The sequence below is a fragment of the Dermacentor andersoni genome, chromosome 8, assembly GCF_023375885.2.
Source record: "Dermacentor andersoni chromosome 8, qqDerAnde1_hic_scaffold, whole genome shotgun sequence".
NCBI lineage: Eukaryota > Metazoa > Arthropoda > Arachnida > Ixodida > Ixodidae > Dermacentor > Dermacentor andersoni.
In genome coordinates this window covers 28,589,978-28,614,011 of record NC_092821.1, presented here as the reverse complement: position 1 = coordinate 28,614,011, position 24,034 = coordinate 28,589,978, and the positions used below count along the sequence as shown (strand labels likewise).

Genomic DNA, 24,034 nt, shown 5'->3' with positions numbered 1-24,034 from the left:
GGGGTTAGTAACATGCACAGTGAAAAATATATATTTTCGAAAAAGGTAAAACTTATTGTCGAACATTTTCAAATACAAATTAAAAGAGATGCATACACATACATACACATTTCCGCCTATGGTGTGAGATCCGAACTTTGTCCCAAGTGAGATTCTCTCTCAGCAGCTGGAAAGTCGACCTGAACTGTCCTGGAATACTCTCAGCCTGTGCACGTCTCAGTGCTGCGATTCACTGCTTCAGAGAGTTTATTTTTGTTTGTGTTATAGACTCCTGCATCTTGGCATCAGCCAACACTTTGTTATTTGAGCTCAAGCTTCTTTAAAGAAACAGCGGCACGCTTCCTTTTCCGTTCATTCCTCAATGCGTCGGTCCTTTCTGTTCTCGTCCTCCTTCCGCCGCGCGTTCGCCCCACTGACCATTTGAAGCATTCTGTTGGTCAGTTGTATAGTCAACGTCGGATTTTTCGGACTCCCTAGGGGCCGCGAAAACGTCCTAAAAATCAAGCAGTGGGGAAAAAATTAATGCGTGTCTTTTACTGCTTTTAAGGGCTAAACTCGCCGCAGGCACATTCGAAAAAGCTCTGAAGGCCTGCCCGTACACTTTAGGTATATCGGTGCTCCTACTGTGACAGCACACGGCGGATACACGCGTGTATAATTAAGGAATACATACTGTTTCCCGCGACAATTGCCTCTTCGGAAGCCACGCTTAAGGTTCACCGCAATATTTCACGTATGCTTCACCTCGTAACCTGGTTGTACTGAAGCAAGGTTGACTTTCGGGAACCGGCATTATGCAACGCGTCGCGCTTTCCGACGCGTTCCGAGGCGGAGCCGGTGCTATTGCTGACAGCAGCAAATTTCTTTAATGACGAATCACAGCACCAAACATCAAGAAGCTTAATAGCGAACGTCGAAGCAGCTAGGTCTAGCGTTGCTGCGGGGGTGGCTACAGCTGCCAGCAGATCTGCGTGCGATAGCGCCGGTTCGAGGCGCCGAAGTATTCAAAATGACGGCTGTGGTGGCTTTGATTAATGCCGTTTCAGACCTGCGCTCACGCCAAAAAAGTGCAGAAAATCGGACGGGAAAGGGTTGTTGCTTCAGAAATTTCAGACGTTCTGATAGGTTGAATCTATGGGGACGCGGTGGTGCCGCGAGGCCATCGGAATTGTCGGGCATCTTCCAAAAATAAGGCGCCGAGAAAATATGTCGCTGGCGCTTTGTTGTCAAGGTCAGTGCGCGGGGATAACTTATAACTCTTGTATTTTCGCTTGGTTGACGTTATCAGTACGTCAATGCAGAAAGGTTGAAAAGTTTACGGTGAATTTGCCACGTTTGCCATCCATGTTAACTACACATATATGTCCAGGAAAGATGGATATGAAAACACTGCGGCTATATCGTATTTTGATGGCGCAAGATTTTTCAACGAATGGGCACTCTGTAGATATACGGAAGGAACATAGGGGGCATTTTCTTTCATTTTCCCTTTGGGCCGATGTAGTGCGTGGCTCTCGATGGAATTTCTTTAACAACAATTCCATTACCCAAGCCAGCAGTGGAGTTGAGAAGCCCGGAGAAAGAAGGCTACAAACCTACAAAGTAAAGATCTTTTGAATGGCATGATGACATGACCAAGTTCGTGCCAGCTCTAAACACGGAAGAAAAATCGTTCTCTTTAAAGTTTTCGAATGAGAAAAGGTAAACGGCACAATTTATTTCCATGATTTCCGTGACAGAGACAGTACAAGCAATATACTTGATTCGTAAGAAGCGTGTGATGCAGTTCTAAAAATTGCGACTTGTCCATACTGAGGAGCTCGCAAGTAAAACAGCTGCTAGTTGGAAGTTAGCGCTGTGTGTGTCCCTGTGTGTCTTCTTTTGTTCCGTCTTTTAATCGTGCTACCGTACACCCCTTAAAGAGGCGTCGCACTGTTGTGCCCTTACCCTGTTGTAGGTAGTGGAACATTGGTAAATAAATCAATTGCGAGCGCGTGTTTGTCCATGTCTATTCTTAGTCCGTGTCTTATTTCCGCCTATGAACGTTTTCAACCAAGTAATACTTCCAGATGAGGCTTTGGTTTACCTGACCATGAATGGGATCGGAGAAAAAGTCATAATTCCACCTCTTTGCAGTGTTATCATTTCCATCGGCAGCGAAACACTTGCAATGTTGAAGTTGTCGCACAAGGCGACCAATGTTTGCTGCTCAACAGCGAAATTTGCATCGCAATAGCAATGGCTCGATTCCATGGACGGAAAGCCAAGTTCATATACATAAACTTAAGCCACGTATACAAATGTCTTAACCAGGGCAAGGCGATCACATACAATTAAAGGCTCGGCAGCTGTTACGCTCTTGTAACACAAGAAGGTGACAGCCTGCTGCACATTTGGTAACACATGAAGTTATGCGATCGGGGTTAGACTTCTTTGTAAGATATAGTAGTAATGTATTAGGTTGTGCAATCGGTGCCAGATTTCTTGGAAGACATAAGCCGCAACGGGAAGCACAGGTGCGGCACTAAGACGACCTCCTCACTAAGGCGCCGCGGCACGCACTTCTTCCACAAAGGCGCACTTTGGCGGCCATCCTCGTAGGCCGCAACAGCGTGCAGGCTCCTTCATCACTCGGCGCCGACAACCGCCGCCGCCGCCGGTCCGACTGTGACGTCAATGCGCAAAGCGCGCACCCGCTTTTCTGCCCAACAACACCTGGTGCGAAAGCAATCACTAAACTTAAAATTCATCAGACACTCAAGACTGCTTACGTGTGAGAATGCGAAAGCGTTGTACCGTTGCTAGCCCTTGGAAAGTCCTCAACGCGCTCATTTTATAGACTCATGACGGGGCGGCGCCTCCTCCGCCCCGTCACGCGCTCCGCCCAATGACGCACAAGCTAGTCAGCGAGATGGCTATGACATGACTCGTGCGGTCGGGCACGCAGTGGGCACACCTTTAGTAAGCCATAACCGTAGAGCAGTCGCGGCCTCAGAGAAGCCTGCTCGTCTTGCACCCCGTAGGTCCGGGTTCGATTGGCACCCAGACCTTGCCAAATTTTTTTGCAAAGCCACTAATTGACTTTCTTTACAGGAAATTCCCTGAGAAAAGTGGCGTCAATCTGAGCATTTTTTGACATGTGCCTCTTTACGGCGTCGGCCATCTTTCCTCACGTCGCAGTTTCGCGAAGGGTATCGCCAACATAAACGCCTAAGGCTTTCGCCTTAATAAATTGTGCAATCCAAAAACACATTTGACTATTTAGCTGCTGCTAGAGACATTTTAGTGGCTTTACTTTCCTAACAAGCTTTCGACATCTATCAAAGTCTCCCCGTGCATACACAGGAACAGGTCCGAATTCTCGTAGCGGACTACAAAGACGGCTTTTCGGTTTATTCGAAGAGACTACCATTAATAGATAAATATTGTCTAATAACTTATGAATGCGCTCGACTACTCGATTAAAGCCCGTAGCAAGGCTTCTCGCGATAACGAGAGGACACAAAAGATCATCAAGGTCGAATGCTGGACGATAAAATTGATCTAGCCGACCAAACCTCTTTGCGCTTCTCCTGCAGCTTCAGTGAAGAAGAAGTTGAAACTCTGCGTTCATGCCTAGAATATTGTCGTCTGATCATAGTTACAAAGAAGGACGTATAACACTTGCTGCAGATAGATGACAAGCAAAGCTGGCCATGTAAGCAAAAGTGTTTTATTGCGATCGCAACTATATGAACACTCCAGGCGCGTTATGCCGTTGCCGTTGCCGTCGCCGTAAGGTTTCGAATAAAGTTCAGGGGCGATAAAATCGTCATCATGCGCCGTACGCTGTATGTGCGAGTGAAAGCGTGCGAGGATGAGGCAGCAATCGTGACTCTCGCGCACGCAACGCAGAAAAGCGAGGAGGAAGCGCGCCGCCTTCCATCGCGCGCTAGGCTCAGGGGAGAGGGTAGGGTGGGAAGGCATGTTGTACTGCGGGCGGGCGCGCGCGACCGCCCGGGCCACTATATATTGAAAGCTATCTGCGACGGGGGAACAGTCAACCGCGAGCTGTGCTTTCGCGGCTTAGTTCACGTTGATGCGAGATGCAGCACGAAGGCCAATTCGGTTGCTGCTGCTGCCGCACTTCCTCAGTCGAGCGTTTTGACAACGAATGTCGTCGCTGTCGCCGTTGTCATCGAATGAAATATGTCCATCTTTGTTGTGAGTGCGTGACACCATGCTCCTTAATTTAATCGTGACGCCTGTGCTTACAAGATCATGCGGCCGATAAATCTACTATTCTTACTTCGTATCGCTGTCCAATAATTTGCTACCGTAATCGATGCTTCGCTGTTTGGGCGAAACTGACTTTTGTTTGTTGAAGGTTGTCAAAACTTTCTACTGCCCAACAGAGTTGGCAAGGTTCATTGGAAGAAGGGCGCCTTTATGAAGCAGTGCAGCCTCTTTTATTTCAAGGTCTTGCCGAACTCGCCACTCGCAACATTCCAGATGCCAGCGCGTAATGGACATGAAATTCACAAGCCTGAAATTGCAGACCTTTTTGGACTACCTGGATGACGTCGCCCTCTTTGCATCAAACATTTACGATCGCCTAAGGTGGTTTGGGTTAATACCAGAGGCCATGAAGGCATGCGAGCTCCCTGTGAAGCCGCAAAAGTGCCGCTTCATTAAAGGGAAGCTGAAACACTTTCAAAAAAAAATGTGTTCCCTCCGGCATTCTACAGTTTTAGTCCATTGAACACGTATATCACGTTTAAAAATAGCAGAAACAAACGCAAGCGGCTGTTTTTTGCAAGAAAATGCTCACCACCGCCTCAGGGCATCGCGCGAACGCCGCTGTTGCCCGTGATTGGTCGGGACCACTGTGACGTCATTCACGGGGATCGCCGGTCGGCGCCGCCGTTTCAGAGCGTAGCACGCTGTTCTGTTCTGGCTTCACAGTTGTTTCGGGCAGCTTGTATTTTCGCCGTACATGTTCGAACCGACAGCCGATACAAAAAACGATCGCGGCAACGACGACGTTGAGTATGCCAACAGCGAGAGCGATATGTGTACCTTCTCGCGCGTTGTAAATCTTAGCTCGTACGTATGTTTCTTTTATGTAGCTGCACGTTCCAATGACAGGAGAAAAAAAACGAGCTGAAGTGTCACTGGGAACTTGCTGCTGGAAGATTTCCGAAGCACTAACTTCTCATTAGATTGTAAACACGGGTGCAGTTCCGCGATGTCAAGCAACCTGCCGCTGCTTGTCTAAAGTTCCGTAGTTTTTTGCGTGTTGATACACGATCGCGAACATAAGTGCCGCGTTTCAAAGCGCGCACATACAGTGCTGCGAGGTACAGTCATGGAAGTGGCTTATCATACACATCCAGAGATGGCCAGGGGGATTATATGTGCAATATTCATACTATGGTTCGACGACTTTGCGATTGTGGCTCGATCAAGAAACGGTATGCGTGCTGCATGCTAGTATTGGCATACATATATTAGGCAGTTTTAGCACCGCCGTGTGGTAAACAACAGCTTCCTGTGCCACAAAATGTTGGCAAGTGTATGTTACCTTGAGGAAAGGTTTGCGTTCCTTTACACTTCGCTTTTTGCTTCTTGTATGCATGAAAACTTTTTGTAAGCAATCGTAAAGTAATACCATTACTTTTTTGAAAGCGGTAATTGAACGTAATAAGAAAGTAATGAGTAATGTAATATAATTACTTTCAAATAATTTTGCCATGCGTAATGGATAGCTAGTTGTCTAAGAACAAGTGCAAGAAAACATTTATTGTCCAGAAACGATGCCTGTATTGGGCTAGACCACGTCGAACGCTGACAAGTTCAATACCTCACAACGTTACTTCATTATTTGAGCCCGTTCGCCTTGCCACGGGCACGGCTGTGCCGACGCTCGTTTTTGCGGCATTTCGCTGCTGGTAGCAAGCTATGAGTGCGAAATGTACGGAACGAAGTTTTTACACGCCGAATTCAACTACTCTAACGCGAGCGTGAAAATATTGCCGTAACGCCTCATGTCGTGCGATTTGAAAACAAAAGCTGAACATCTAGCTAAAGCTGCGGGCACCGCGTGGTAGGACGAATAACAAATATCACTGAATGCGCAAGCGTACCCCCGGCCAGTTATTTCAGCGTATCAAAACAGCGCCGAACAAACAGCCGTAGTACAGTGTTTCGTGACAAAGCGGAGCGGAAAAACAGGATGAAAAAGCCAAGCACTTTGCACGCATGTGCATATTCCCGGCTGTGCCTCCACCTCGCTTCGTCATATGCCGCTGTAAGGCCGTTTGTTCGACACTCAGGTGATCATCTGTTAAAAAATTGCCCGTGTGCACATTAAAATCCTCACTTCACGCTTTCTCCTTTTGGCGAAGGCCGCTCTTGGAGGTGGCGAGGTGTTTATATTGTGGGAGAATATAGACGGAACAACGCCGGGCTTCAGTCGCGCCGATTTATTTGGAATACCGATTGCCCGCATCGTTGTCAAGCTCCGATGATAACCACTGTCACGGAAATGCTCCGAGCACAGCACAGTTGATTTCGTCGGCACGAAATTCTATCTCCTCATCGCACGGACCCAATGCGCTGCAAGCTTCTTGTCCTTCGGGAACATGTGAAGCACCACGTCGTCTCGCCCGCCTGTGTTCGCACAGCCGAATGCTGCACAGAACGAGGGCATGTTGGGCGCCCTTGGCTGTAGGCACTCGCGCAGCACAGGAAGGAAGCACAGTTCACGAAAATCGCAAAAATAAACAAACGTCAGCGGCGGCAGATCTCTCGTAGCGTCGGTTAGTAAAGCGCAGGACGGAAAGAAACACGCCAGTACATGCCAGCACGCAGGTCCGGCGGCACGGTCCCCGAGAATGACGTCACTCTCGACGGTTCTCTCCTCCGGCTGCCTCCTCACCCGGCGCTCCGGGAAGCGAAGGGGGCGTGACCGCGGGGAGGATTTAGAAAGCGATTTCCGCCCCTTATATTAACAAAACGAAGAAAAAAATTTCAGAACCGTAAATTAATAGGTCTGTTCTTCCCAGCCCCAGCAATTTATGGAATTTGAAAACCGTTTCAGCTTCCCTTTAATAAATTTATACTGTTCATCAGCCATGCGATCAGGGAGTTTAATGTCCGGCCTTATCTGCAGGAGACAGCTGCCAGTCCAAACGGTCCGCTGAACGCTGACAAGAGGGCAATATAGGATAGTTGTCCTATATAGTAGGGATAGTACAGACAGCATAGGACTCGAACAATAAGACAGTTGTGAGACAAGCACAGAGGAAATTTATTTACAAGGCCGTTGCATAGCATGAATTTTTTTGTCTGGCTCTGTGACTTCTAGAGCTATTTGCCAACTTCTCCTACGGATGACAACGGGTTTTTAATGCCCCTGACGTCATAACACTGACAACATCGCTAGGAATTCAGACGGGGCATTTTTAGTGCACCAGTATTCTTACAACCAGTAAGTTGCAAGTTCTCCCAGCATACTTCAATTCAGACATCAAATGTGTGGCATTATTGAGATCACATGCACAAGAAACTGTAACCTCATTCCATGCGAGGTGCTGTACCTCAACTTGTACATGTGCGATAGTCGTATTCATACATATCATTCAGTATCCGTCCACCGAGAGAAACATACCTCATCCTACTCTATTTCTTGAAAGCCTTCAATCGGTTATAACACAGAGTTCTCATATGGAAACTTGAGGTTACGTTAGGTAAATGGTCCTCCACAGTTGACTGAATGGGCGACTGCCCTACTAAGCGTATCCAATTGGTGGAAGTGAACGTACATACTGCCCGGACAACCTACTTAAGATCGGGAAAACCCAAGGAAACGTTCTGTCTCCAGTTTTATTTCTAATTATGATAATGATTTACCCACAAAAATTACATAATACATTAGTCTGTTTGAAGACGACTGCATTTTTACCAAAATGTAATCCGCATGATGTACCATGAGAATAAACGACTTAAAAGCATCATCTACCTGGTCCGCCGACTGGCAGGTGATTATCAATAGTACAAAATCTGTTTTTCTATAATCCACTACAAAGAAAGTAGCTCGAGCTTCTTGTAAACCGTTAATGATGCACCAGTGGTACCAGTTCAAGAACACCGAGGGCCGGTGTGACGGCAGAGGTGCTCGGTCTCTTTGTCCCGACGTGGGAGCGGCCCGCATCAGTCCCAGACTGATCACTCAGGACCTAAATAAAGTTCTTCACACCATACCATACCATCTCCGATCAACATTAACACACGACTTCAGATGGAACTCCCATGTCAACAACGTAAAAAACACTGCGATGAAAGATTTTTCTTTCTTGCAACGTACCTCCGACTAGCACCACCCGATAGAAAAATTCTAGCTTGCAACACTTTCTTCAGGTCAGTCCTCAAGTAAGCAAATGTCTGGTTCCCACACACTCGGCAAATAATTGCCATAGTAAAAGTAACGAAAAATGAACGAAACTACAAGACCGCGGACACGCGCACAAGACCGCGGGCATCACAGGACACGCGCCAACCTGTGTACTTTTTTGTCTTGTGCTGCCTTTCGCTTTGCTATTTTACAGCGAGGATCAACCAACGGGCACAGTTTTACTTTCTGTTATCAAATAACAAACTAGAAGGTGTTCAAAGAAAATCACTAACCTAAATATACAAGAAACATAAATTGACAGACTCGCCTACCGCCCAGCGTAAGAAAGCCTCAATCATAACTTTATACGACCGTGCTGTACTAGAGCGTACTGAGGTTGTGTACTAGTTTGTACACAACCAGCTTAACACATACTTCCAGATATATCTCCAGAACAGAAGCACGGCCCAGATGCCAAACACACGCCTAAGCCCTCAATGAGCATTATTTTTGTACAGACTGCTTTAAGAATTTATTCGTTCCTTTGGCGATAAGAGAGTGTAATAACCTGAGCTACTCTATTAGTGGCTCAGCTGCTCATTAAATACATTTCTTAGTCCTATTAAAACAACTCTGCTCGGCTTACAGCTTTGATTTACTTTCTCTGCTTTCTTACTGATCTTGGTATGCCATTACTTTCTCTTGTTTTCTCTATTGAGGCTTAATTCTTATTGTTTAATTTTAGTTATACCCCTGGTAAATGCCCGGAACCTACATAATATTGCACACTTTCTAGGTTACTATTATTTCTATTCCTTTTTATCTCGATATTCTAGCGTCTGAAAAGCACACCATTTCTGTCGATAAGTGTTTTGATACTGACAATTAGCTTCGTAGAATGCATCAAATGCACGAGTGCATTCTGTTTATCCTGCTTATCACTTCTTTTTTTTAGGTTTTTAGCGCACAAAACGGGACAAGACTGAGGTACGACGCGGACACAGCGCTAACATAGCGACATAGCAACATAGCGCTGTGTCCTCCTCCCCTTTTCGTGCGCTGAAAACCTAACAGTTATGGATTACCGACATGCCCAAACCTACGCTCTTTCAAGTTTTTCTTTTTTCTTTTTGTCCCATATGGTTAAGAAATTTTTCTTGAATTGGTTTCATCTTTCCTTCCTCGTAATATTGACACGTGTACTTATCTTTATCGGGCGACCACGCTTCGCCGCCTAACAAATGCTATCACACAGCGCGGGACGTGCCTGCATGTATCCGAAGTTTCTGGAAAGTTATCGATGCTTCTATCCGCGGTCTATTGTCGCCGAACCTTGTGTTATCTGATTTCATCGCCTGACGAGAATGGTGTAGAACTCTGTGGAAGGCACGCGGGTCCCAACGATTAGTCTTGGACATTCGATGACTGCTCTATAAAAGCCGACGCGCTTGACCCGCTGATCAGATTTACGACGATCGCCGACTGTGTTCGCCGCTCTCGTTGTGCTTTAAGTGTAGCCTGTTTTGTGAGCACAGGTTCGCCCAATAAAAGCTAGTTTTTGCCTTTCACAGTTTCGCTACTGTGTTTTGCGACGTCACGACCACGTGACATCTGGTGGAGGTGCTTTGCGCAGGGGGGGGACACTCCGTATACATCCTATTGGCCGTTTTCGAGCAGACGCTCTTTCGACGCAAGCGCCAAGGTTCCCTTCAGTTACGGCCCTAACCAATGGGCGACGCATTAAGCAAAATGGCGGCGCACATGATTATTTACGTTGTCATGGCAACAGCAACAGCAGCCGCGCGGCACCTCCTCTCCCAAACGTTTTTCTTTCCTTTTTGTTTTTATTATGCCGACCCGCTCCACGCCCTTTCCTCCTTTCCCACATGCCGCGCGCGCCGCTCACTTTTTTTTGTTTTTACCCGTAAGCGGCGCGTTTTTTCTTCTTTTTTATAGCGCGCTTGTTACCGCGCGGCACGCGCCAGCTCGCAAGCAATGCGCGCGTTACGCCGCGCATTGGCATTGCTTGCGAGCTGGCGCGTGGAGCGCCGAGGGCTATGCGTTGGCACGCACGCAGTCTTGCCCATACTTATATTACACCAGCATGTGCCGGGACATAAAAAAAATTCCACTTCCAACACAACAGATGTTTAGTCTCGCTTTATTGACTTCGCTTCCGAAAAGAGATTTTTCTTACAACGTGGTGTGATACACGCTCAAAAAATGAGCAAAAGTGAGAGGTGCATGACATATACAAGAGTACTAAAGACAAAAGTTCACAGATGGTGAAATAACAAAAGAAAGTGCTAGAAAACCCGAAGGCCATTTCATGTACACACATATAAAAACAAGATTTTTATATAACGTCCTCAAGACCTCAATGTAGACGAGCTCCTGATATGTGCACTAAGATATTGCACAAAATTGGACGACGTGTATGACATAGCCATGACAACTATAAAAAGGGAAAACTCACTAGTAATGGCAAAAACAATGACACGCAAAATACCTGAAAGATAGAATAAAATGCTAACATTGTTTGATTGAGAGCCATACCAAAAGAAAACTTACTTATAAATCTGCACGAAAGTATATGAAATGCTTGACATGTTCATTACTGCTGAACAAATTGAAAAAAACATGGCAGAAAAAAATAACATTGTACTAAAAACTGAAACACACATTATCACATTATTTTGCACTTGGCCACAACTTGAGTAACGGTGGCAAGGGGAACAGAAGATAGTCGGCTTTTGCAGCAGCACACAGAAAACATTCGCAGAAAGGCTTATTCCTCAATCAAAGACCAGGTAAAAAAGCCAACACGCCTTTTCTTTCTACCCGAATGCAATGCTTAGCAATAAAATTACGCCACTTAAGGCACTAAGTCGTACCTACTGGGCTCTCCCTTGTATAATAAACACGAACTGCAAAAATCTGCATGTAGGGAACTTGCAATGCTCATGCTTTCCAGAGGAAAGAAAAGCGTATCATGCCTACACATGAAGGTTGTTCGCGCGGTTTTCCCATCGGGGGTTACTGAGATAGTACACAAACACTAACAGTAATTTATCAGCTGTTAGTTGGTTTGTAGAACGTGATACACAGAAAAAGCACGGAGGGCGGTATGGAAAGCTGGGCAAGTTACTGAAGTTGCAGAATGAGACTTGGCACAGAAAAACACAAGTCACAGACCAGGTGACAATGAGGAGGAACATCTATTTGTCAGCTTTCTCTACCGGGAAGAGGTTAGTGTAGCACAATCAAGGCGCAACGACGTCCGGAGCCTCATGGAGTACACAAATGGACAGGGCTGTGTTCGTGTACATGCGCCTTCTGATGTCCTTGGGTCTGAGCGCTCACCTGTTGTCTTTAGGCACCCGGAACAACCTTGCAGGACTTGTTCTTGAGGTATTTGTGCACCACTGCACGATGCACGAGCGGTACGAGTCGTAAAACGGGTGAAACATCGCGGAGCACAAGCACACAGCTATCGAGGACCACAGAACTGAAGAAACTAGCCACGTCGGTCAACGCACAGCAGCGCACGCATCTCGATGACAGTCGATAACAAAAATAAAGCGTTACGTAGCGGACTAAGCCGCAGCCGGGCCGGCGGAGATGGCACGGCGGCGCGGGCGCGTAGACAGTCGAAAGTGAGGGAGTTGAGAGGGTATCACGAGAGAGGGCGTAGGGAGAGGAGTTGAGCGGGGGGAAGGGCTTGGCCACCTGGATCGGCGCGCGTGCGCGCGACGATCTACGAGGCCATGCAAGGGAAACGGATTTTTGCGTCGCCCATTACAGAGATGGCGCCAATTTTCTTTGCCACCGGAACCGGGGAGTGTCCCCCCCCTGCTTTGCGTTCATGTACCGGACGCCCCCACAAAGCCGTGACCCAAGCCCTCACTCGGAAGACACCAACGTCGCCAAGAACCAGCGAGGTAGCCGCAGGCTGCAAGGACTGCCCCCGGAGCACGGACTTTTGCCTGATACGACTAGGAAGATGGCCACCACGTCCACCCCAATGGCAGCCCCAGCGTCACCCGTCGTGCTGCAGCAGCCCAGGGAGCCTCCGACGTTCCGCGGTTCAACTTTCGAGGACCCGGAAAGCTGGCTTGAGACGTACGAGAGAGTCGCTACCTTTAACAACTGGAACAGCGACGACAAACTGCGATATGTCTTCTTCGCTTTGGAAGACGCGGCCAGGACGTGGTTCGAGAACCGAGAAGCCACCTTAACGACCTGGGAACTTTTCCGAAGCGGCTTCCTGCAAACATTCGCAAGCGTCGTACGCCGAGAACGAGCCCAAGCGCTATTAGAAACCCGGGTGCAGCTACCTAATGAGACGACCGCAATCTACACGGAAGAAATGAGCCGTCTCTTCCGCCACGCCGACCCTGACATGCCCGAGGAGAAGAAAGTCCGCCTGCTGATGCGTGGTGTGAAGGAGGAACTTTTTGCCGGAATGGTACGAAGCCCACCGAAGACCGTCGGCGAGTTTCTTCGCGAGGCCATCAGCATCGAGAAGACACTCGAAATGCGAAACCGGCAATTCGACCGCCGCACAAACTCGACAAACTACGCCGGAGTTCAGTCACTGGCCACCGACGACCTGCGCGAGACTATCCGAGCGGTCGTGCGGGAGGAGCTACAAAAGCTGTTCCCACCATCACAGCCTCAAGTGGCTTCGATTGCCGACGCCGTCCGTGAGGAGCTCCAACAACAACTTGGAGTAGCCCCTGTATCGCCCCAGCCTGAGCCGCAAGCGATGACCTACGCCGCCGTCGCACGCCGTCAAGGTCCCCCTACGCGACCGCGCCAGGGCCCTGTCACGCCGCAGTTCCGTCGTCCGCCGCCGCCAGCGCCAGCACGACCACCCGTCGCCCAGCGCAGCTACCCGAGGAAGACAGACGTTTGGCGCGCTCCTGACCACCGCCCGCTCTGCTACCACTGCGGGGAAGCCGGCCATGTGTACCGCCGATGCCCATACCGGGAGATGGGACTGCGAGGTTTCGCCGTTAACGCGCCGCGGCCACAGATTGGCGAACGACCTCGCGATATCGCCGACTACCTCGCCGCCACTCAGTGGCGCCCTCGACGAGCTTCCCGTTCGCCGTCACCAAGCCGCTACCTGTCGCCGCAGCGCCGACCATACACTGGCCCAGCCCGCGGCCGGTCCGTCAGCCCATATCCGGAAAACTAAAAGCAGCAACCGATGGAGGTGCGGTTGCTGTTCGTCGAACTGACGAAGATCCTCCGCCGCCGACGAAGACGACGAAGCAACCATCTCGACGACCTAATGACGACACGCCGCCACCCCGACGAAGTCAGGAAGCCAAGACTACACCGACGAAAGACGACTTGACGACGCGACGTTCAAGCTTCAGTTCAACACGACGCAGCCGTGATCCGACGCCAAGACCCAACTGCAACGCCAGACAAAGAACCACCGACCTCGACGTGCTTCTCGACGGCCACGCAGTTACCGCCTTAGTGGACACAGGGGCTGATTACTCCGTCATGAGTGGACACATCGCCGCCCAGTTGAAGACGGTTAAGACTGCATGGGAAGGCCCTCAAATTCGCACCGCTGGAGGACACCTCATCACGCCAACTGGAATCTGCACGGCAAGAATAACCATTCATGACCGGACTTACCCTGCCACTTTCGTTATCCTCCAACAGTGTTCACGAGACGTCATTCTCGGTATGGACTTCCTAAACCAACACGGCGCAATCATCGACCTGAAGTCACAGTCAATAACGCTGTCGGAAGATAAAGCGATACCGCCGGAGAGCCCTCGTAGTCACCACGCCTTGAGTGTGCTCGAAGATCAAGTGAGCATCCCGCCTCGCTCCAGCATTGTTATTTTGGTCGGCGCCGAAACACCCGCTGACGTAGAAGGCGTCATCGAAGGCGACCAACGTCTACTGCTGGACCGTGAAATTTGCGTCGCAAGAGGGATCGCTCGACTGCACGGAGGAAACACAAAGGTGTTGCTGACAAACTTCAGCCAGGAGTTCAAGCACATCAACAAAGGCACGACGATCGCATACATCGAGGAAATTCAGGAAACCAGCGATGCGTTTGTCCTCTCGGATTCTGTCGCATCTACCCCGACGACCGTAGTTCCCGAGCCAGACTTCGACATAAATCCAAGTCTCCCCGCGATTAAGCAGCAACAGCTCAGAAGTCTGCTTCGACGATACAAAGGCTGTTTTTCGACGTCATCGAGGATTCGACAAACACCAGTCGCAAAGCATCGCATAATAACCGAAGAGTGCGCTCGACCACTACGCCAGAGCCCTTACCGAGTTTCGACGCGGGAACGTGAAGCTATAAGAGAACAAGTCGAGGAAATGCTGCGTGACGACATCATCCAGCCGTCGAAAAGCCCGTGGGCATCCCCTGTTGTCCTGGTAAAGAAAAAGGACGGAACCCTACGTTTCTGTGTCGATTATCGTCGACTGAACAAGATCACGAAGAAGGATGTATACCCCCTCCCACGGATAGACGACGCATTGGATCGGCTCTGCAACGCTAAATACTTCTCGTCGATGGACCTCAAGTCTGGCTATTGGCAAATAGAAGTCGACGAAAGAGATCGCGAAAAGACCGCCTTCATCACCCCAGACGGCCTCTACGAGTTCAAGGTTATGCCATTTGGACTGTGCTCGGCGCCTGCAACGTTCCAGCGCGTGATGGACACGGTTTTAGTAGGATTGAAGTGGCAGACCTGTCTCGTTTACTTGGATGACGTCGTTGTCTTCGCCGGAAATTTCGACGATCACCTTAGGCGGCTTGCAACAGTACTCGACGCCATCAAGTCATCAGGCCTCACTCTGAAGCCAGAAAAGTGCCGCTTCGCCTACGATGAGCTTCTGTTCCTAGGCCACGTCATCAGCAAGTCTGGAGTCCGCCCCGACCCGCAGAAGACAGCTGCCATCGCAAAGTTCCCGCAGCCCACCGACAAGAAGGCAGTGCGTAGATTTCTTGGCATGTGTGCCTACTACAGGCGATTTGTCAAGGACTTTTCACACATTGCTGAGCCGCTGACACAGCTAACTAAATGTGACGTCGAGTTCAAGTGGGAAACGCCGCAGGCCGACGCATTTGAAGAACTCAAACGACACATGCAGTCGCCGCCCGTACTTGCGCGCTTCGACGAGCACGCCGATACCGAAATCCACACTGACGCCAGTAGCCTAGGCCTCGGTGCCGTCCTAGTCCAGAGAAAAGATGGACATGAACACGTGATAGCTTACGCTAGCCGGTCGTTGTCAAAAGCGGAAGGCAATTATTCCACAACGGAAAAGGAATGCCTCGCCATCGTTTGGGCTACAGCGAAATTTCGCCCCTACCTATATGGCAGGCCATTCAAAGTGGTCAGCGACCATCACGCGTTGTGTTGGCTAGCTAACTTAAAGGACCCTTCAGGACGGCTGGCACGGTGGAGCCTCAGACTACAAGAATACGACATCACTGTAACATACAAGTCCGGACGAAAACACTCAGATGCCGATTGCCCATCACGCGCCCCCTTTGACCCGCCGCCGCAAGATAACGAGGATGACGACGCCTGCCTTGGAATAATAAGCGCGGAAGACTTCGCCGATCAACAACGAGGGGACCCGGAGCTAAAAGCCCTTGTCGAGTATTTGGAAGGGCACACCGACGTTGTCCCTAGGGCATTTAAGCGTGGATTATCTTCCTTCACGCTTCAAGACAGTCTACTCGTGAAGAAAAACTTCTCACCAGTCCGCGCCAACTACCTTCTTGTTGTTCCGTCGGCGCTGCGTCCAGAAGTACTGCACGCCTTACACGACGATCCAACTGCTGGGCACCTCGGATTCTCCCGGACGCTGTCGAGGATACATGAAAGGTATTACTGGCCGCATCTGACCGCCGACGTCGCCCGTTACGTCAAGACATGCCGAGACTGTCAACGACGCAAGACACCACCGACAAGGCCAGCAGGGTTACTACAGCCGATCGAACCTCCTCGTCGACCATTCGAGCAGATTGGGATGGATTTGTTGGGGCCGTTTCCGACGTCAACATCCGGGAATAAGTGGATCGTCGTGGCGACGGACTATCTCACCCGCTTCGCTGAAACAAAAGCTCTACCGAAAGGCAGCGCAGCCGAGGTGGCGAAATTTTTCGTCGAGAACATTCTGCTGAGACATGGCGCCCCAGAAGTCCTCATCACCGACAGAGGAACGGCTTTTACAGCAGAGCTAACCCAAGCCATTCTGCAATATAGCCAGACAAGCCACAGGAAGACAACTGCCTACCATCCGCAAACGAATGGTCTCACGGAGCGCCTGAATAAGACCCTCGCCGACATGCTAGCGATGTACGTCGACGTTGAGCACAAGACGTGGGACGCGGTCCTGCCGTATGTAACATTCGCTTACAACACGGCGGTGCAAGAAACAACACAGATCACGCCATTTAAGCTGGTCTACGACAGAAACCCGACGACGACGTTCGACGCCATGCTGCCCCACGTCACTGACGAGGACAATCTTGACGTCGCTATCTATCTCCAGCGCGCCGAAGAAGCCCGCCAGCTCGCCCGCCTGCGGATCAAGAACAAGCAGAGGACCGACAACCGACACTACAACCTCCGGCGACGCTTCGTCGAGTACCAGCCCGGCGACCGTGTTTGGGTATGGACCCCGATACGCCGACGAGGACTCAGTGAGAAGCTACTGCGACGCTATTTCGGACCCTACAAGGTCATCCGACGTATTGGCGCTCTGGACTATGAGGTCGCGCCAGACGGCATTTCGCATTCACAGCGGCGCCGCGCACGATCTGAAGTGGTCCACGTGGTGCGCCTTAAACCCTTTTACGGACGCTGATGAGCTTCGTTATTTTTGTTGTTTTCTTTGCTACGAGTGCTTTTGTTTATTACTTTCGTTTGGTTGCAGCATCGGGTCGATGCTTTTTTAAGAGGGGGGTATTGACACGTGTACTTATCTTTATCGGGCGACCACGCTTCGCCGCCTAACAAATGCTATCACACAGCGCGGGACGTGCCTGCATGTATCCGAAGTTTCTGGAAAGTTATCGATGCTTCTATCCGCGGTCTATTGTCGCCGAACCTTGTGTTATCTGATTTCATCGCCTGACGAGAATGGTGTAGAACTCTGTGGAAGGCACGCGGGTCCCAACGATTAGTCTGGAACATTCGATGACTGCTCTATAAAAGCCGACGCGCTTGACCCGCTGATCAGATTTACGACGATCGCCGACTGTGTTCGCCGCTCTCGTTGTGCTTTAAGTGTAGCCTGTTTTGTGGGCACAGGTTCGCCCAATAAAAGCTAGTTTTTGCCTTTCACAGTTTCGCTACTGTGTTCTTCGACGTCACGACCACGTGACAATATTCTGCTAGGTAACACATGTTATATCCGTACATGGAATATGTGATGGTATATTTATTTCTGATGCGTTAGGCAAGCCGAATAATTCTTGTAATACACTTGTAATACACTTACCTTCTATTCGCTTTGTTATTCAGAACTCCTACTTGCCCTTCCTGTTGTAATCCCATGAGGCATTGACAGTATATGTATATAAATAAAAAATGGGGAATCGTTCCACTCCGTGAACGTGGATGACCAGTGATGCTGTAGCACATAACACAGGGTTAGACAAGGGCACATGTATTTAGTTTTTTCATTTCGTAATGGTAGCAATGAAAGCCTTGTGATCAGTGTAATATACACTAGTTGGTTCCGTTGCAACTTCAGACATGATCTTGGCCAATTAAATATATACACGACCGTTGTAGAGTAGTTGAGTGACTTGGATTGGTGTGGAACTTCAAAGCAAATCCTTCTAGCACAAATCGAGTGCAATATGTTTTATCTGGTTTTGAAATGTCCACATTGAAATCCCCAACGATGATCACACGGCTAGCGCCATTACAGCAAAGTCCATGATGATGAACTTCTCGATATCACACTTGGGTGTGCCTGTAGATATATACACAGTGGATGTCACCCCTCCGTCTTTCGTTTCGACGGCACAGATATCCTCAAAGTCGGTGGCATTGTCCTCTTGCGAGTCAAGGGTGTATGGTCTTACATGCGTTTCGTTCTTTCGGTTTCTGGCAATGCCTCCTGCTCGTGACTGAAAGTGATCTTCAGAAACGATTCCAGTATACCCATCGAGATTGAAACAATGCTTCTTTATTTATATCTTTCACTGACTCTTATTATTATTATTACCGTTATTACTACAATTATTATTAGCAGTAGTAGGGGCAGAGTGCTTGAAGCTTGCTTCACCTCTGCCGCGGGTCGGCCCGGCGTTACACTATCTCAGGGATCAGCGCACGCTCACCTTTTTATTATTGATGGGCCAACACAAGAACTACATAGACATCTTGATTTGTATATATGGTTTACTCTATTTCGATATTGCAATACCCTCGAGAGTGGCTCATGAGACGAGTCGCCGTGAGAAAGACGATGAAGTGTCGGGGCTTTCGGCGCCAGCGAGTGTCTGCCTAGCGATCCGGCTGCAGTGTAAATACCATGTAAATAGACTCTGTTACCTCATTCTTTTCACGCGTAGCATTTTAGTGGAGATTTGCGATCGCCGTCCTCACCACGGAGCTCCGCAGGGGTCGGCACATCGAGCTGGTCACATGCGTCCCGGTGAATGATGATGATGATGATGATGATGATGATGATGATGAAAAACGTTTATTCAACAGGTTGAGAGCTTGCAGGCCAAAAATGGCCCTTTACATAGGTGGAGTCCTTAGTCTGGGACCCCACTGGACGAAGCTGCTACCCGCGCCCGTTGGACTAGAGCCCTTTGAGAATCCAGCGCCGAGCAATTGAGTAGGGCTGCCTCCCATGCCTCTCTAGTGGGGGAAGGGTTGGGGGGAAGGGACGGATTCATCTGACATGCCCACACCACGTGAAAGTTATCGGAGACTTCCCCACAGTGAGGGCATCGCCCATCAACTTTTGGGTCAAAATGTTTCGCTATTGCAGGACACAACAGGGTGTTTGTCTGCAGGCGCCGCAGGGTTCGTTCATCGGCCTTACTCAGGACCTCAGCAGGGACCGGGAAAAGCCGATGACGTTCGCAATAGTCTGCCAGAATTTCCCTGAACCGCAGAAGCGGGTGTCTAATCTCTGAGCCGGAAAAGTCTGGTTGAGGTGCCCGGTGGTTAAGCGCTCGGGCGACCGCGGCCGCAGCCTCGTTACCTCTAAGGCCCTGGTGAGCCGGAGTCCAAATAATGCGTTTGGGTGAGCGGTCCGGCTCCCTCACGGCTCGCTTTAAAATGCGGTAGGCTAAAGGTTATACCTCGCCCGCCAGGTAGTGCTCACAGGCTCTGCTCGAATCTGTGATGATTACCTTCGAATTCGGGTCCGAGGCGGCAAGTGCTATAGCAACCTCCTCGGCCTGCGCGGAGTTGAAAGCGCGGTAGGAAAGTCCGTTAACTCTTTGGTCCTGGTGAACTACGGCAGCCGTGTAAATCCAGTGGGTGACGGCCCTGCCATATTAACGTAGTATACACCCTGCTTTAATCCATATTGGTGTTCGAGAGCCCGAGCGCGCGCCTTTTGTCTGCCTTCATTTGTCTGCGTGTCCATGCTGCGAGGGAGTGGAGGAAACCAGAGGTTGTGACTCCAGAGCTCCGGAAGCCAGCATGTCTCCTCTGGAATGCACTCGTGTTGTATGTGCAAGCAGTCTAGCAGGTGACGCCCGGACACCGTCTGCAAGAGTCGCGTGTATTGGTTCACAAGGTGAGCCTCCTTCAACTCCTGGTAGTAGTTAAGCACACCTAGAGCCAACAACTTAGCGTTGCAGGTAGCCACCGGGAGGTCCAAAGCTCGCTTTGTAACCTTCCTTATGATGGCGTCGATGTGTTCACCGTGTTTCTTTGTAGTTCGAAGGTAGGGTACGGAGTATAGGATCCTTCTGGTTACGAAGGCATGGGCGAGCCGAAACGCGTCCCTGTCCCGCAACCCGCCGCGTTTGTTGGAAACGCGGTGGATCATACGTCCGACCTGTTCGCCTACGCGTTTAAGTTTGTCGATAGTGGATTCCGGGCTGCGTCTGTGATGGATGAACAGACCCAGGATCCTTATCTCCTCGACCTCTCTATTAGGACCTCCCATCAGAAAGAGACGCGAACTCGTGTTGTCTTTCGGATTGGTTCTGATGTGAAGAAGTTCCGATTTCGCAGGAGCGCATTGGAGACCACAGTGGATAGTATAACTATCGACGATGGAGGCGGCCCGCTGGAGGCATTCCTCCATTTCCCCAACGCTCCCTTCGGTAGTCTAAATTGTTATGTCATCCGCGTAAAGTGCGTGTTGGATGCCTTCCACCCGGGCCAATTGTTGTGGAAGCTGCATCATGACAATGTTGAAAAGGAGGGGCGACAAGACCGCTCCTTGGGGAGCGTCCCGTGTGCCCATGGTGTACGGGCCATATTCCTCATCCTCGATCTTGAGGAGGGCCTGACGCTTCGAGAGGAAATCTCTCACGTAGGCGAATGCCTTGTGCCCGCAAAAACGTGGTCCTCAGGTTTGCCAGGATGCTGCTGTGACGAACGTTGTCAAAGGCCCCCCTATGATCGAGGGCAAGGATGGCCTTGTCGTTGTGGCGCATGGCCGTGGGCCGTATTATGTCGCGATGTAGTTGGAGGAGGACGTCCTGTGCAGACATATGCGGTCGGAAACCAAACATAGTGTCTGCAAAGAGGCCCTTAGCCTCCATGTACGGAGAGAGGCGATCCCGAACCATCTTCTTCATAAGTTTGCACGCACACGAAGTCAGTGAGATGGGCCTTAGGTTGTCGGTACTTACGGTCTTGCCTGGCTTAGGGATGAAAGTGATCAAGGAGGTCTTCCAATCGGGAGGGAGTGGACGCCCGTCCCAGATCTGATTAATGTACTCTAGCAAGTGAAGGCAGGCCGAGTCCGGAAGATTCGCCAATAGTTTCACTGTTATGCGATCGCGGCCCGGAGCCGTACCTCCGCGCATCATAACTAAAGCCGCCCTAAGGTCGTGGAATGTAAAAGGGGCATCAGGATCTGGATTAGGCTTGCCCGCGTACTCGTACTCGGGCTCAATCGGGTCCTCTATGCGACAGAGATACCTGTCGCATAGCGTGTCCGCGAGTTGAGCTGTCGTGCCTTGGTACCCGTGCAAAGCCCGCAGAAGTTGTCGTTGCGTCTCCCCTCTCGTCTGAGTGGGTATCAATGAGGCTGCGAAAGAGACGCCACGTCCCTCTCGAGCTCATTCGACGCGCTGCCAAATTGCACTTTTCCATTCAATTTGAGTCAGTGAGCTGGGCAGCATACGCTGCGGCTTGCTCCGTGAGTTCGGTAAGGCGAGCCTTAAGCTTCCGATTCAGCTTTTGCTTCTTCCACCGTTTGGTAAGGCTTCGGTGCGCCTCCCACAGGTGCATTAGGTGGCTGTCCACTGCGGGGATGTCTTCGGAAGTCTGAACCGTCGTAACGTGTTGTTGCTGTATTGTGTGTAATTGATTTGCCCACTCAGCGTAACCGCTGGAAAAGAACACGGCAGGTACGTCCTGCATTTTGAACTTATGCCAATCGGTCAATTTGGCTTTGCCCCACTTTTTCCGAGCCGCCTTCGCCAGGAGAATGATCCGGAGAAGGCAGTGATCACTACCAAGACATTCCCCCAGGTTCTCCCAGTCGGTATCTTTAGCGTTCTTAGCGAGAGATAGGTCAGGGCATGTGTCACGCGTTACCGAATTGCCCACGTGTGTGGGCCATGCCGGATCCGTGAGCAGCGTGAGACGAAGTGTGGATATTAACTCCGCCAGTTTGCCTCCTCTGGCCTTCTCAAAGCGGTATCCCCAATGAAAGCTGGGAGCGTTGAAGTCCCCAACAATCACGAGAGGTTCCTTGTCAGCCGATTTGAGCGCGCGGTAGAAGATTTCGTTGAAAGTTACGCGCTGCTTGTGCGGGGGGCAGTAAACATTAAGAATATGTATTGACGGGTAATGGCGCTTAAGTGGCAGGACCTTGACTATGGTGTATTCCAGTTCAATCTCCAAGTCGAGATCGACCGGGACTGCGGTGTACACCTTGTTCACCAGGATGCACGTGTAGGACATCCCTGAAACGAGCTATACCCAGTGAATTTAGCTTCCGCGCCGGGTTCCTGTAGAGCCAGGACCGCCAGCACGGAACCGAGGGACTGCAGGTAGAGCTGGAGGTGCGACCATTCCTTCGAGCTCCGAAAACCCCTGCAGTTTCACTGTATGATCTCGAATTTCTCTTCTACGGCTTTATTATGGGCTTTCCGCTGGGGTCGGATAGCCATAGTGAAGGTTGTTTTTAATTGTGAGGGGCATGCCCACTCCCCGAAGGCAATGGCACCTCAGGCAGAGGCACCACCATCTCCGGGGAGGCGGCAGCCGGACTGTGTTCCTGGGAGCCTATGGTCTGACGAGTGGCCACCTTTCGCCTACGCGAATCCGGTCGCGGGGAACGAGAGCGAGAGCGACTGTTCCTAAATTGGACGCTAGCCCGTTCCTGTACTATGTACAGGACAGTGTCAATCACGGCTGGAGTTATGCTCTGCACAATGTGCGGGACCTGTTGTTCCCTGAGTTCCCGGAAGGAAGCCCTGATGTCTGCTAAAATTTTACCTGGCATGTCCGCAATTGTGCGTTCTAAATTTTCCAAATGGTGCTCCATAATGGGCATGCACTCGACTGTTGTGCTGCCCGAGCACTGCGACACGCTAGATAGTCCTGACGTGACCGTGGCCCTGTCATCTTGTTCTCCCACCTCAGCTTGTTGCATGGGCTCCGAAGTCCCGTCCTGTGCCCGAGGCTCCGTGAGTCTGGCCAATTTTGTCTCTAGCTCTTGTATTTTGTTAGCTAGAATTTCGGTCTGGCGCCTGAGTTCAGCATTTTGCCGCTGCAGTACGGCTTTTATTGGGAAGGGGGAGGGAGGCCCGGAGACAGCCCTAACCCAACCGCTCACCTTGGTTTGGGCGTTTTCCAGGGACGGGAAATCCCCAGCGTTGAAAGTCGGCGCCTTCGTCCTGGTCCCGTATTTCGCGTTCGTCTTGACTTGTCCGGACTTGCCCGTCGTAGTGGTAGATTTCCTGTTGTTGACATTGGTGGGCGGAGCCTGCTTGGGAGCCGACCTCCGCCTGGCGTTGGTAGGTGGAGTCCTCGGTTTGATAGGCTTCCGGTACTTGCCGATACAGCCGGCAGCACCGGTGAGGTGGTTGCCCCCGCGGATGAGGCAACGAGGGGTGCACTCATGTTCAGCAGGGCCCTCGGAACTGGTAGCCACTTAAGAGCCACAGCGGCCGCAGCGTCGTGACTGTGGACGCGGGCAGACGTCAGCCCGGTGCCCCACCGTGCCACAGCAGTCACAGGCGGGGATCGTCTTCTGTCTGACAAGGATGCCCTGGTCGCTGCAGTAGATTTGACGGAGCACCCTCTTCCCTTCGAACGTGACCACTGCGACGTTAGAGACGCCCAGTTTCCTCACGGAGAGAATCTCGCCGTGCCTCCACCTCAGCTTTTGCTTGAGGGAGACCGATGTAACCTTAGGGTCAATGTTGATGACCCCCTTGCAGGCGTCACCCGAGGCTTTGGCGTGTCCACGGAATGGGAGCTGGCGGTCTCC

General features: G+C 50.5%; 1 long non-coding RNA gene and 1 pseudogene across 4 annotated transcripts in view; one reads left to right on the top strand and one right to left on the bottom strand.

Annotated features, from left to right (window-relative positions):
- Nucleotides 1-24,034, top strand: part of LOC126526304 (uncharacterized) — a 159,643-nt gene that overhangs the window by 99,039 nt on the left and 36,570 nt on the right. The window lies entirely within an intron of this gene.
- Nucleotides 19,152-22,500, bottom strand: LOC126528628 (uncharacterized; annotated as a pseudogene).